The following is a 13,448-nucleotide window of genomic DNA, read 5'->3' as shown; positions in this document are numbered from 1 at the left end:
ATTTTAAAATGAAAATGAATATTTATAGGTCATTATCGTTCCCTCGTTTGTTAAATTACCAAAACAACCCTGAAATAATTCAACTTCTTTACTAACAATGTAAATGGGTATTTTTGTCATAAAACTTTAACGTTGGCAAGTGGAGATTATCCGGTGTGAACTCAACGTATAATAATACGGTGTGAAAGCGATACATGTGGGAAAGCGAGTGGGAAATACGCTACTGAGATGAGTATCTAGGAAATTGCCTGCAAAATTTCTCTCTCGAAAATACCCTTATATAAAATGACTAAAATGCCCTTAACACGTTTTTCAACATCTGAGTAAAATACCAGAAATACCCTATTATTTGTTATGTGACGAAAATACCCTTAGAATTTTGAAATGATGTTGATTAAATGGGCTGTGTGTTATATCCATTATTTCTTTGATAATGGTGGGCCCCACCACCAATAATGTTAAGAAGTAGGTCTACCAATGGATTCGACCATATTTAAGTACCCGAAATATGATCCTGAGAACTATGGATCCGGATCAAGGATTTGGTGGTCCACCACCACTAATGTTAAGAAGTAGGTCTGCCAATGGATTGGACCATATTTAAGTACCCGAAATATGATCCTGAGAACTATGGATCCGGATCAAGGATTTGGATTCCAATAAAAACCTGGTCTGATTATTCAACTGAATCAATTTGGATTATGATCGATCCGAAAATATTGATTTTCAGATCAGATCCTATAATATAGGATTGGGTTTGGATTTAAAAGGATATGGGTCTAATTGGATCAGAGTTAAATAAATTTAATGTCAGATTTGTACCAAAATGAATTAAAACAAATGGATTACAAAATGAGTTTTCTGAGCGATTTCTCTACAACGATAACGCTTCTCGAGATCTTCACCACAACATCTCAAGTTTGATCTCTGAATTTATCGTGGAATATCAAAAATATTCTTATGCTTAAGTCAATTTCACAGTCTTTTATGGATTGGAATCCAATGAATTAAATAAATAAAGAGTCGCGTTGGAGTGACCTCAAGATTGGACCTCACATCACACACCCTGGTGTGGAAGTATAAGGGAACCATATGTGCTTTTCCTCGAATCTTGAGGTCTTTTACCATTATTCATAAGAAAATCTTACTCTTTATATACATGTTTTATCCATATTCTTTCAAGAAGTTTTTTTATATCTTTTTTTTTTTCATTATGAGTGTGTCTTTAATAACTCCTCTATCATTTTTCACATGTAACACTTTCTTTTTGGCTAATTAAGAAAGATTATTAATAAGTAAAGGTGAAGGTAGGTGGGTTCAACGCATTATGAACCTTGGTCATGACATCAACACTCCACAAGCCTTACCAACTTAGTTAAGTTTGTAACTTCTTCACGTATATCACACTTTTAGCTAATTAGTTGAGGAGAATCTCTATTTGAGGTCTTACGGAAGGATCATTTTAGCATTTAGGGTGATATTTTGGCTTCTACCACAATTCTTATTCATTTTCATTGAGACAACTTGTCTAAGGGGATGGATCGTACACTCAATCCCATTTTGATTCGATTGACATGGGCCATGAGGAGTCACATGGCTCGAGATAGTTTCCAAAAAAAAAAAAAATTACCTCATAAATTCAATTCATTATTTGAATTAAATATAAGACACATTTTTAAGTAAAAACAAGGGTGTTTTATTAAAACAATAGAGTATTCTGTTGAAATTATTGCCCAATCAAAGTTTTTGAAATATTTATCAAAATGGTCATATATCTATTTTAGTATTTATTTATTTATTTTTATCAAAATGGGTATCAGTCCCCCCCTCCCCCACCCCACCACACACACACACACACACACACACACACACAACACACACACACAAAATTAATAATAATAATAATAATAATAATAAATTGGTACAAATAAATAAATATCAAAATGGATTTATGACTCTGCAGATAAATATTTTAAAAAACTTGATTGGGCAGATAAGTTTGGCGTAATAGACGGCCCTTCTGGTGCTTTCTCTCTCTTACATGTGCATTTTATATTATTTTTAAAGTTAAATTATTAAAGATCACCATATATGACTCTGTCCCAGTTTCAATAATCGAGGAGCCTAACATGTTCTGACTTAAATAAATAACTTAATAGATCTCCAATTAACTTTAGACAGCATTCTAGACTATTTGTTTTTTTGTGTTTTTTGTTTTTTGTTTTTTTTTTTTTTACAGAAGAAATTATTCAAATCTTACTTCAAGACTTATATAAATTACAGGTCTGGATATCAATATCTAATAAAAAATTTGCTAGATTCAACGAAAAAGTTTCTTATTCAAGTGACGTACTACACCATATATTACTTGTGTATTTTTAACTGGGCCAAATAGACTTTGATTTAATATTTTTTAAAATAACAACATAACCAATTTGGTAATTTTTTTTATTTTTTTTACAATAATGTACAATCTCATTTGCTATTTACTTAGTTACCGTTACATGAACCAACATTTAACTTAAGAATAGACTGTGAGAGTCTGGAGGTTGTGAGTTCAATATCTAGTATGAGCAATATTTACTCGGGACCACCCACAAGAATGCATCGTCACTTACCTGATGTGTGTGATACGGGGGTGTTACACATGCTCGAGGGAGGGACCCATATGCCTTGGCTCTTTCGATCCCCTTAGTCGGACGTAAGTTCAAACAACCCCGTGGGGACCCGTCATTAAAATAAAAATAAAAAAACAAAAAACTTAAGAGCATAAGGTAAGTTCATCATATTGTCTAAACTCTGAAAACCTAGCGTACATCAGATAATCATTTTTGTAAAATAAAATTATGAAAAAGGATATAATGCCATTTTGGTAATTATTTTACTGCTTTTGTTATTTTTATCGACTCAAACAAGATAATCACAAATTGAAACAATTAAGTGTGAGGTAAAAAAAATCATTTAATCATAAGCAAACATGTAACTAGATCATGATTGTAAATATAGTGTCAACATCAGGTTAATTCGACAAGAGAAAACTTTCAAAAAAGTCGATAAGGTCAGGAAAACATCGAATACATTAAAAAATATAATAATAAATGTATTTCATATATTAAACGATGATATAACAGTTAAACAATACTAAAAATAAAAATAGTCAACTAATCCTAATTTTTCTGAAAAATCTCAGATTATTTCAAAAACTTCGCAATTTTTTAAAAACATCGTGATATAATCAACAATTATTAAAATCACAATTTTTTCATAAAATCGCAGATTTTTGTCACAAAAATATGATAAATGAGAGTGGATGGGATGACCGAAAAGGAATCAAGAAATGGGTCCAAACCTGTGGTCCATATTAAAGTCGAATATGTGAACAGATGCGCACCATTTGATAATTACAAATCTTTTGGAAATTTATATTTCTCTTTCAATCTCAATGACTCGTTCTCCAATTGTATCGAGCACTAAAAAATTTCTCGATAAAATATCTGTTAATAGTCAGCCATTCAAAAACAATAACTTTAGCAATGGCTTTAGTGATTATATGGAGAATTTATTTAATTATTACATCGAAGGCCAAGCACCTAATCCATTAAAAGAAACTTTAATTGGATTTTAAAATAATGTGAAATTATCACATTTTCATATAAAGTGCTGATCAACAAAACAAGAGATATTACTGGCCCCAAGTAATTTTCATAAGGTGTTGTTAATTGATGGGGACGTGTAAATACTTTATGTGTACCCAAGAAATAAAATCAAGATTTAAAATTTGATTAGATTTTAAGATAATGTAGAAATATTTCATTTTTATGTAAAATGTTGAAAAACAAAACGAGAATTATGTTATTGACCCAACTATTTGGGATAAGATTTTTGATTGATTGCTGATAATAATATATTGCCGTTTTCGATGCAGGCCCTTGACGCCCCTAAACGTGTTTGCTCACAGCCCAACAGGCATCTGACATGTGGCACAAATGACATCAGCAATAGAGAGAATGCTTCTCTCTCTTGACCGAACGTCCTCTGCCCACATATTTATTTTTTAAGATTTCAAATCTTAAAAAAAGGTCATTAGGCCCACATTGATTATCACATTAATAAAAATGATTTTTTTTAAACATTGAATTTGATCCAAGGCATTGAAAACGGACGGCTACCGAGCACCTAAATTTAAAAATAAAATTCAACGATGAAAAATAATTATTTTAAAAATAAAAATTAAGTTCAAGGTAATCGGATAAAAAAATTTCTCTTTTCTTTTCATTATGGGCAAGAGAGAGAAAGGGTGGGTGTGTGCCAAAAAGTGCGTTATTTTATCAAAATTATTTTTGAATGGATGTGGACACAAAAATAATTTGTGTCCCAAAAAAGGAGAAAAGCATTTTAAAATTTAATTAAATTTTAAAATAATGTAAAATTATATTCTTCTCTTCTATCTTAAATGAATAATTGGGATAATTTCTTCTACCCCACCCCACCTGATTGTGAATAATGGTTGGGGACACAACTACTTTGACTAGCCTCCCACCCACACCCGCACAAGCACACGCACGCACAGACACACGTTGCAATTGCTTGAAGCACAAACACACACAAAGCACTTGATCGAGAAACGATAATGGTATCGTTTTCATAGGGGTGTCAATGGATAATTGAAAATTTAAATTCAAAAAATTGGATATTATACCGAAAATTTCGAATATCAAATTCAAATTCGGATAGTTTTATATATTCGAATCCTTATTGGATACGGAGTCGGATATTAACATTTCGATTCCAATAATATCCGATTTAAAATAATATATAATATATATTATTTTCTTTAATTAATTTTTTATATAAATAATATAATATATTTTATTTATTTATTTATTTATTATATAATTAATATAATATATAAAAAAATTATAATGAAAAATCAGTTGGATAAGGAAAAATTATGATTTTTTTATATACAAATTATTCGAATTCTAATCAGATATTATCTGATATCCGATAAGATAATCGGATTTGAATTCAAATAGAGTTTTAGAACATACGTAGGATTCGAATTTAAATTCGGATATCAGATAAAAAAATTGGATTCGGATTCAGATATTACTGTATCCGAACCGACAGGCATTTGTTGACAATCCTAGTTTTCAAGGATTTAAAGTCAGAGAGCTTATGAGTATTTGTCATTTTTTACTATTAGGGCGGCTCGAGATATGTTCTTTTTTGTTATTGTCATACTAATTTACAACTAATGCCACACAAACTTTGTGCAATTCTTTGGTGATTTACACAGGAATTGGTGTGGCATTAGCTAAAGTTTGTGCGGCAATAGTAATTTTTTTTAAAAAGTAGGTAAAAAATAATTGATATATTACTTTAGCACTAAGATCTATTTTATTATTAGGTCATTGTCATCTATAAACTATTATTCAAAATAAAAAAAGGTTAAAAGAAGAAATAGTGCAAAAATGCTTGGAAGAGTTAAAGAATGTGTAAAATATTAAACAAGAAAGAGAACTTAGGGTATCTATGATTGCATATAAAAATAGATTTAAAAAAAGTATTCCTTTTTTATAATATACAATTTAAAGAACCATAATTGTGCATTGTTAAGAAAATTTATTTTTCACAAGAAAATGATTTCTTAATCTTGACGGAAAAATATTTTCCAAAGCAACCCCCAAATAAATGATACTCTTATTAAAACAAAAAATTATAGGTATCAAGACGACTCGTCCAATACATCACAGTATCATCCACCAACGAGACAGATAGACAAGTCAAATGTATCAAACGAGATTTAAAATTATAGGTCATTTTTCTCATTATTGAACGAGATGACTTAAATATATCAGAAAATTCATCTGAGACAACTCGGTCTAGGTCACGGACAAAAAGAGTCATCAAAATGAGTTTTAAAATCATATATTCTATAACTAGATATTTTAGACATTTAAATAATGACAAAAAATATATAGACGCGACATCAATAACTTTCAATCAACATGAAGACAAGACCCACCAACACCTATAAGAGTTCTGCTCTAAAGGGACTCTTAATTCAACCACGTATCTATTTAATATGAATCATTATAATCTGACTACCCCACATTGCAAACTCAATCGACTACCCTGACATGACAAGTTTGGGATTCGTAGATCCGCACTCCTTAAGCCACACAGCAACACTTACCCATTAAAAAAATGTATCTTGAGGGAACCGTGTATCCCAAGGAGAACGGATGTACAGTCCTAAACTTGTCACGTCAGATAGTCGATTGAGTATGCCATGTGGGGTAATCAGATTATCACAACTCGTTTAATATTTATGATGAGGTCTTGTATTGGATATGAAAGCTGTTGTTGGTCCAATTCAGCCATTTAACCTGGTGACACAACTATCATCACACGTGAAGCAAAGGACAGGGTGTCCGCCGTGCAGCCACCCTGTAAAATGGCATTCATCCTTAGAAAATGTATGGTTGTGCATTGAAGTGGACCAGATAATGATTTTTCTTATAAAACACGATTTCCAAATTTAAAATTGTACATTTTTCCTAGAAAATATTTTTTCTAGCCCAAAGGAATTTCTTTGTCAGAGAGAAAATGTTTTCTCATTCTACTTATGTGGGTGATTTTCTTAATGTCCCTCTGCCCTTGTTTCTTCATTCTCCAACTTTTGCTCTCTGGGGGGGGTCTCAATGAATATAATCCGACCTTTCAATAGATTTAACAATATTTCATAAAGATTGAATATATTTGGCATCACAACTTTTACTTATTACACTCCAATTTATTAAATTATTTATCACAATCCAATTAAAGATTAAAACAGGCTTCAAACATTACAAAGGTTTGGCTCAAACTATAATCTTAACATTACAAAACATTATAACAATTTTTCAAACAATTTAGCAGTTGTTTATGATTATTATTATGCTCATATAAAATCCTAAAATAAAATAAAAAATAAAAGAGAAAGAAATCTAGCAAAAAAAAAAAAAAAATGAGAGAGCTTTTATTGGCACCCCAAATTCATTTACTTATTCTCAACAATTCACTTGTTTTCTTTATTTTTAATTGAGGTGTAATAAGTAAAAGTTGGAGTACCAATAAAAGCTCTTCCTCTTTAATTTTTTTTTTTTTTTTTTTTTTTATGTGAGATTTGAAGTTATCTTCATTACCATGTGGATGATAGCTGTTTTCATACGTTTTTGGGATGTACAATATCTTTCCTTAAATTTTCGAAGACACTCACATGTCAAATTAAACAATGATAGCACTCATGATTGTATACTTTTGGGACCTTGAGATTATGAAAAAAAATATAGCAAACACAACAAAAATCATATAAAATAAGGATTTATGTGATTTGGAAGTGTGCCTACGTTCACAAATTAGAACAAGAACAATCACTATTTTCTCTCAAATTTTACAATCCTAAATATCTCTATTTATAAAGTCAGGAGTTGCTAAAATGTGTTTATCTCCCGAAACAAAAATCTTCAAAAAATAGATAATTTTAAAGAAAATATTACGATTTCCCTTTTCGTAATCCTAGAAAATTAGGGTCAGAGGGTCCCTCCCCACATTCTTGAGAGGGGGCACTACTCCCTTCACCCGATAACGCTATGTAGCACAACATAATACAAGACATCGCATATACAACAGAGATGATCTCTCACGGGGTTACAAATTAGAACATAGTCGAGATTAGAGTAATTCCTTTTTCGAAAACATTACATGACAAGAGTCGGAGCACATAATGTTATTATGTTTAGACACGAGATTATTTATCCTACTCACACTACCCTTCTTTGAAAATATTTTTTCACCTCTTTATTATGTTCTTCCCCTAAAAAAATCGATTCTCTATTTGACATTTTTTTTTAGGTATGATCAAATTGTGGAATCCATTTCCTAAGAAATTCAATCCTTGTGATTTGTTTTCTAGGAAATTAATATTCTCACGAAAACAAATTCCTTTTCAATTATATATACCCTTAGTCACTTAGATCTAATCTCCAACTATACAATTTTTTACATTTGATTTCTGAATCTAAGTTGTTATCTTTCTCAGGTGAATATTGTCATTTAGTGAATTTTTTATTTTAAAGAATCACGATATAAAAATATCGTCAAAAAGCCGTGTTTCAATCAATAAAAATTTTGAGACTTCCATGATTGAAGCATTCCGAAATATATTCAGGCATTTTTCGAATAATTTAAAATATTCAATGTTTCAAAGTCAATATTTTATTTCAATCTCAATAGAAATCAAATATCTCAGCAAAAAAATTTCAAGATTATACTAAGCATTAAATCATGGAAAGAACTTTAATGAAAGTTTAAAATAATTTTTGTTTAAAGCACTCCATCAGGGAAAGATAAATATTCGAGAGATTTATTGGGCAGACCTATCTATTTTATTTTTATTATAAAAATTATCCTAATTTATCAAGTTTGTTACTTAACAAACCTTAAGTGGGCTCCACATCATTGTAAATGGTATTTGATTAAAAGAATTGAAGGGATTATTGATATTTAATCTTTTTAAAAGATGTGGATCCCACTCTAATGCTCGTTAATAAAAAAAAATCCGCTTTTCTTACTAAGTTAGTTACTTAGTAAGAAAAGTTTTTTGAATGTAGTATCAAAAAACATGATTTGATGCCAGAAGGTTATAGAAGACAAAATTCTAAGAATTTCAAGAAAAAAAATTTTAAATTGACCATTAAATGTTAATTTTAAATTTGGGAGTTTAGTAACCGTTCATTTTCAACATCTTGGATCAAGATTAAAAATGATTTTTTTTTTCGAATTTACGTGATTTCATGAAATCTAAAATGTTGTCATCTTAGATTACCAATGTGATAATCCATGTCTGCCCAACGACCCCTTAGTAAGATTAGAACTCATACTAACTAAGTCAGGTTAGCTTGATTAAGAAAGGCTTCTTGAGCAACGAACTTAATAAAGTGGGGGAGTTTTTGTAATAAAAATACATATAGGTCTTCTCGGTAAATCTCTCAAAATATTTTTCAAGGACAAATAATATCCCAAAAAGAATATTCTCTCCCAACCCCACCACTTACCAAAGGTGACCTAAATGATGCAAAAATGTCTTGGTGTAAGTGTAAGTGGTCCCACTCCCACCTCGACCACGTGAGGGACTACCATAATGTGGGCATTTTTTATTATTATTATTATTTTTTACTTATTAAATAGGGAAATACTGAACTAACATTCTTTGACACTGTGCTCACGTGGTGGTATTAGAGAATCATAAATTCTCTATGTATCTCGAGGAAAATTATGATTCTCCACACTGCCACGTCAGAGTAGTCTTGAGCGCTGTGTCGATGAAAGTCAGTTTAGAAAGACTCTATAAAATAACACTCAACGTACGACCTTTAGAATAAGTATGACCAAATGACGTCTGACACAATGGTATCCAACAACCAATAAAATTGCTCCTCGCCACCAAACTTCTGAATCTATACAACTCCATTCTATTCTGTACCCACATTTCCGTATCTTATTTGTCATTGGCATGATTTTTAAACTCGTCCGAGATCGAGACGTATTATTCGAGTTAATTCGATATTAAAGATAAACGAGATCAACTCACAAAATATATTGAAATGACCGTACATCGTGATATAAACAAGTCATCTCGAACGATATTTTTCAATATCTCAGATAGTACAAATGAGACAACATATAAAATGATTTACTTATGAATTAAATGCGACGTATCGGACTAAATTTTCAAAATCTCGTTTGAGTGTCTCAACTCTCTATTCTTTCACCCCTTAAATCGACTTTTTTTTTTTTAAGGTTCATTTTTAATAGAAATTATTTCTGAATTTTTTTATAATTTTTCAGATTTTTTAAATAGTAAAAAATCATTGTTTCAATGTCGAACGAGACGAGACATATCATCCGAGTCAACTCGGTATCAGAGTTGAACGAGACGAGATGAGATACCGAGTTTAAAAATGCGCAAAAGCATTCAATTGCGTTGGACTCTAGCGTAATCCATGGTGCACGTGGGTATCCGTGTAAACGTGTTTGAGGTCTCTTTTTGTTCACTTATTGATGAATTGTATATAAATATTATATCTTTAAACGGCTAATTTGATTGATTTCAACGGTATGAAAGAGCCGCGGAAGAATTTTCAAGATCCAACAATGTTGGGCACACAGTTTCCAACGAACGACTTAGATCAAATGAACTTCCCTACTAAAAACCTTTTTCCTCCTAACCATGGGTTCTTCCTTAAAATAATTTGGAGCTTTGAGTGGTGAGAATGTGTCATGCCCAAGGTTTAAATATATAAAATTAAATAATGTCAGTAGTAACATGTAGTTTATTATAGTAAAATGGATCGGATCAAACTTTTCATAAAGTTGATCTTAAATAATACGCGTTTGATGAGACGTGTCTCCAATATCATATCTTTTTTAAAATTATTATCTTTCGAATGATCTAGAGCATCACATTTTGGTAAATATTAGAGATACCGCCTATATTTTTAACCTTGTGACGTGTCCCCTTGGTCTAGATCTTCTTCTCCAGTATCAACGTAAATAAATAAAATGTTGTTATCTTCAATTTCTAGTCTAATTTTCAATCGAATTTTTACCCTTATTTTCAATTATAAGATTTTACTTTTTTCAACCAGAGAAATCTTGACAAAGTAGAATGATAGATTTTTAATAGAAAAATCAAGAGTGTCTATGAGACATTGAAGATCATATTGAATATGTTAAAAATAATTTATCGTAAAAATTAACAACCTAAAGGTAAATAGTTTTTAGGGTGAACCCATATGCAATCTTAAAATTCCATCTCCTTCGACTTATAAGTATAAAAAAATAAGATAATATTTTTTGAGAAATTAACGAATCATTCTTTAATTAGAAAAATTAAGAATTTTTTATAAAACATTGAAGAGGAGATTAAATAGATTAAAAATAATTTACTTTAAAATTTAACAACTTGAAGATGTCAAACTTAAAAAAGAAAAACGAAAAAAAGAGAGATCTTATCTAGATGTTGAATGGAGTCATGTTGGCGTGACTTAAAGATTGGACCTCATATCACACATCTTGACATTAAAATGGATAGGAACCATGGATGCTTTTTCAATCGTATCTTAAGGAAAAGCATCTATGATTCTTATACACTTTCATGCTAAGGTGTGCAATGTGAGGTCCAACCTTGAGGTCACTTCAGCATTATTCGGATGAATATGAAGGAATTTTTAATTATAAAGCTTAGGGGGCATGTCATCATTTTGAAAATTAGAGGGGGTATCTCTAATATTTTATCAAAATGTAGGTATGTCGACATCACCCAATTTTTTAACAGAAATGTGAATTGCATGCGACGACTGTTCAAAATTGACGGTCAGACTGGAGATTCACGTTGACTGTTTGACCACAATAACGTGTAGATCTACATTTTAAAATGATGATGATGTCACACTAATGGTTTTTTAACGGCATCAAGTTCGATACGAAACGCGTAGGGCCGACACGTCATTAGAGAAGAAAATTTGTTGTATTTTAAACATCTAACGTTTGATGTTCCATCTTAAAAATTCCTGATAAAGACTTAATTGGTCCCACAAATCCGTTTTATTCAAACAATATCGTATTAAATCCATAAAAAATTATTTTATATAAATAATAGATTCTACAAACATTATTACACAAACTTTTTTAATGACACGTGTTGATATCCAAGAGTTTTATACAGCTTCTTATGTGAGGATTTCGCATCAAAGTAAAACTCGCTTCGTTATCTTAACATACAAGCAAGTTGGTTATTGAGGACTTGAGGTCACTCGAGGGATAATATATTAAAAAACGAACTTTTGACTTAAATAATGAAATTCCCAAACTACCCTTCTATTATCAAATTACTTATTATGTAATGACAGGTATACCCCTTACTCAGTTGCCCAAAATACCCTTTCACCTCATAAGACAGGTAAGTTTGTTACTTTGCAACTTAAATTTAGAGAGCTTGCCAACTTTTACTAGTGCCACACCAATTTTTATATAAATCACCACAGAATTTCCACACAGTTGGTGTGACGATAGCAACTCTCTAAATTTATTAAAGATACCCCTAAAAGCTTACATTATTGGAATTTGGTTAAATTACCCCCAAAATGGAAGTTGGATGTTTTGGTTAGAAGGAAGAAATGTGCTTCTAATAATTAAACATAAAAAAAGACTTGAAAAGATTTCACCACCTTAAAAAAGAAAAGCTATGCATTTTAGAGCCAATCCAAAAATAATTAAATCCAACAAATAACTTATATAAACTCGGATCATTATCAAAGTTGATAGGGATGGATTTGGAACTAATCCAGAAGAGTTAAATTCAAATCAAATCCCTATTGAATTGGTTCATAATTGATTCATAATCAACAAGTTGTCATATAAGGAAGGATTTGTCTTTCTATTTTATAAAGTAATAAATATTTTTTAATTTGAACTAAAATGTTTTAATTCCGAAAATAATAATTTATCATTAGAAATTAAATTAAATAGTACATTTTCAATGACAAGGTTCAATGCATATTTTGATAAATCAAATTTTTTTTCAAGCAAATAAGATTAATGAACTCAGATCGGGATATCAACACTCATAATTTTTAACCAACTCAGCAAGCTCGCACCTTTGTTATAACCAAACAAATTTTAAACTAATAAAATCCATTTATAATAGTTTTTTTTTAGAGTTGTTATTGATACTCAACTTTTACTTATTACTCTCCAATTTCTTAAATTATTTATCACACCCCAACTAAAGATTAAAACATACTCTTTAAACATTACAAAGGTTTGGCCCATATTTTAATCTCAACAATACAAAACATTATAACACTCATTCAAATAATTTCAGGAATCCTTTATAATTATGATTAGACTACCCTAAAAAATAGATGGCTTCTATTGGCACCCCAACTTTTACTTATTCTCAATCATTCATTTATTGAGATTTTTCTCAAAACGTGTGCAACTTATGTCCAAATTATGATTTTAATACATTGCTCATTTTAATTCTCAAAACATGCTTTTCAAATGAATTAATTACTTTTATAATCAACAAATTCATTGATAAATTGTCGACAAGACCACTAATAAGATAAAATTATTGGTATTTTATCAACGATTTGGAAAATTATAAAAGTGACAAATTCAAGAATTTGCAAATTATAAAAGTGACGAATTCTCTGTAAAAACATGTTTTAAGAATTAAAATGAACAGTATACCAAAATCAGATTTTTGTCATATTCAATGCATGAAATGGAGATTCCCTCTTTTTATTTATTTTTAATTGAGATGTAATAAGTAAAAGTTGGGGTGCCAATAGCAACCCTAGATTTTTATTTTATTTTGTCTCTCATGTATTATTGAC

The sequence above is a fragment of the Akebia trifoliata genome, chromosome 3, assembly GCF_017979445.1.
Source record: "Akebia trifoliata isolate Shusen 1 chromosome 3, ASM1797944v1, whole genome shotgun sequence".
Taxonomy (NCBI): domain Eukaryota; kingdom Viridiplantae; phylum Streptophyta; class Magnoliopsida; order Ranunculales; family Lardizabalaceae; genus Akebia; species Akebia trifoliata.
Note: the sequence above shows the minus strand (reverse complement) of the source record.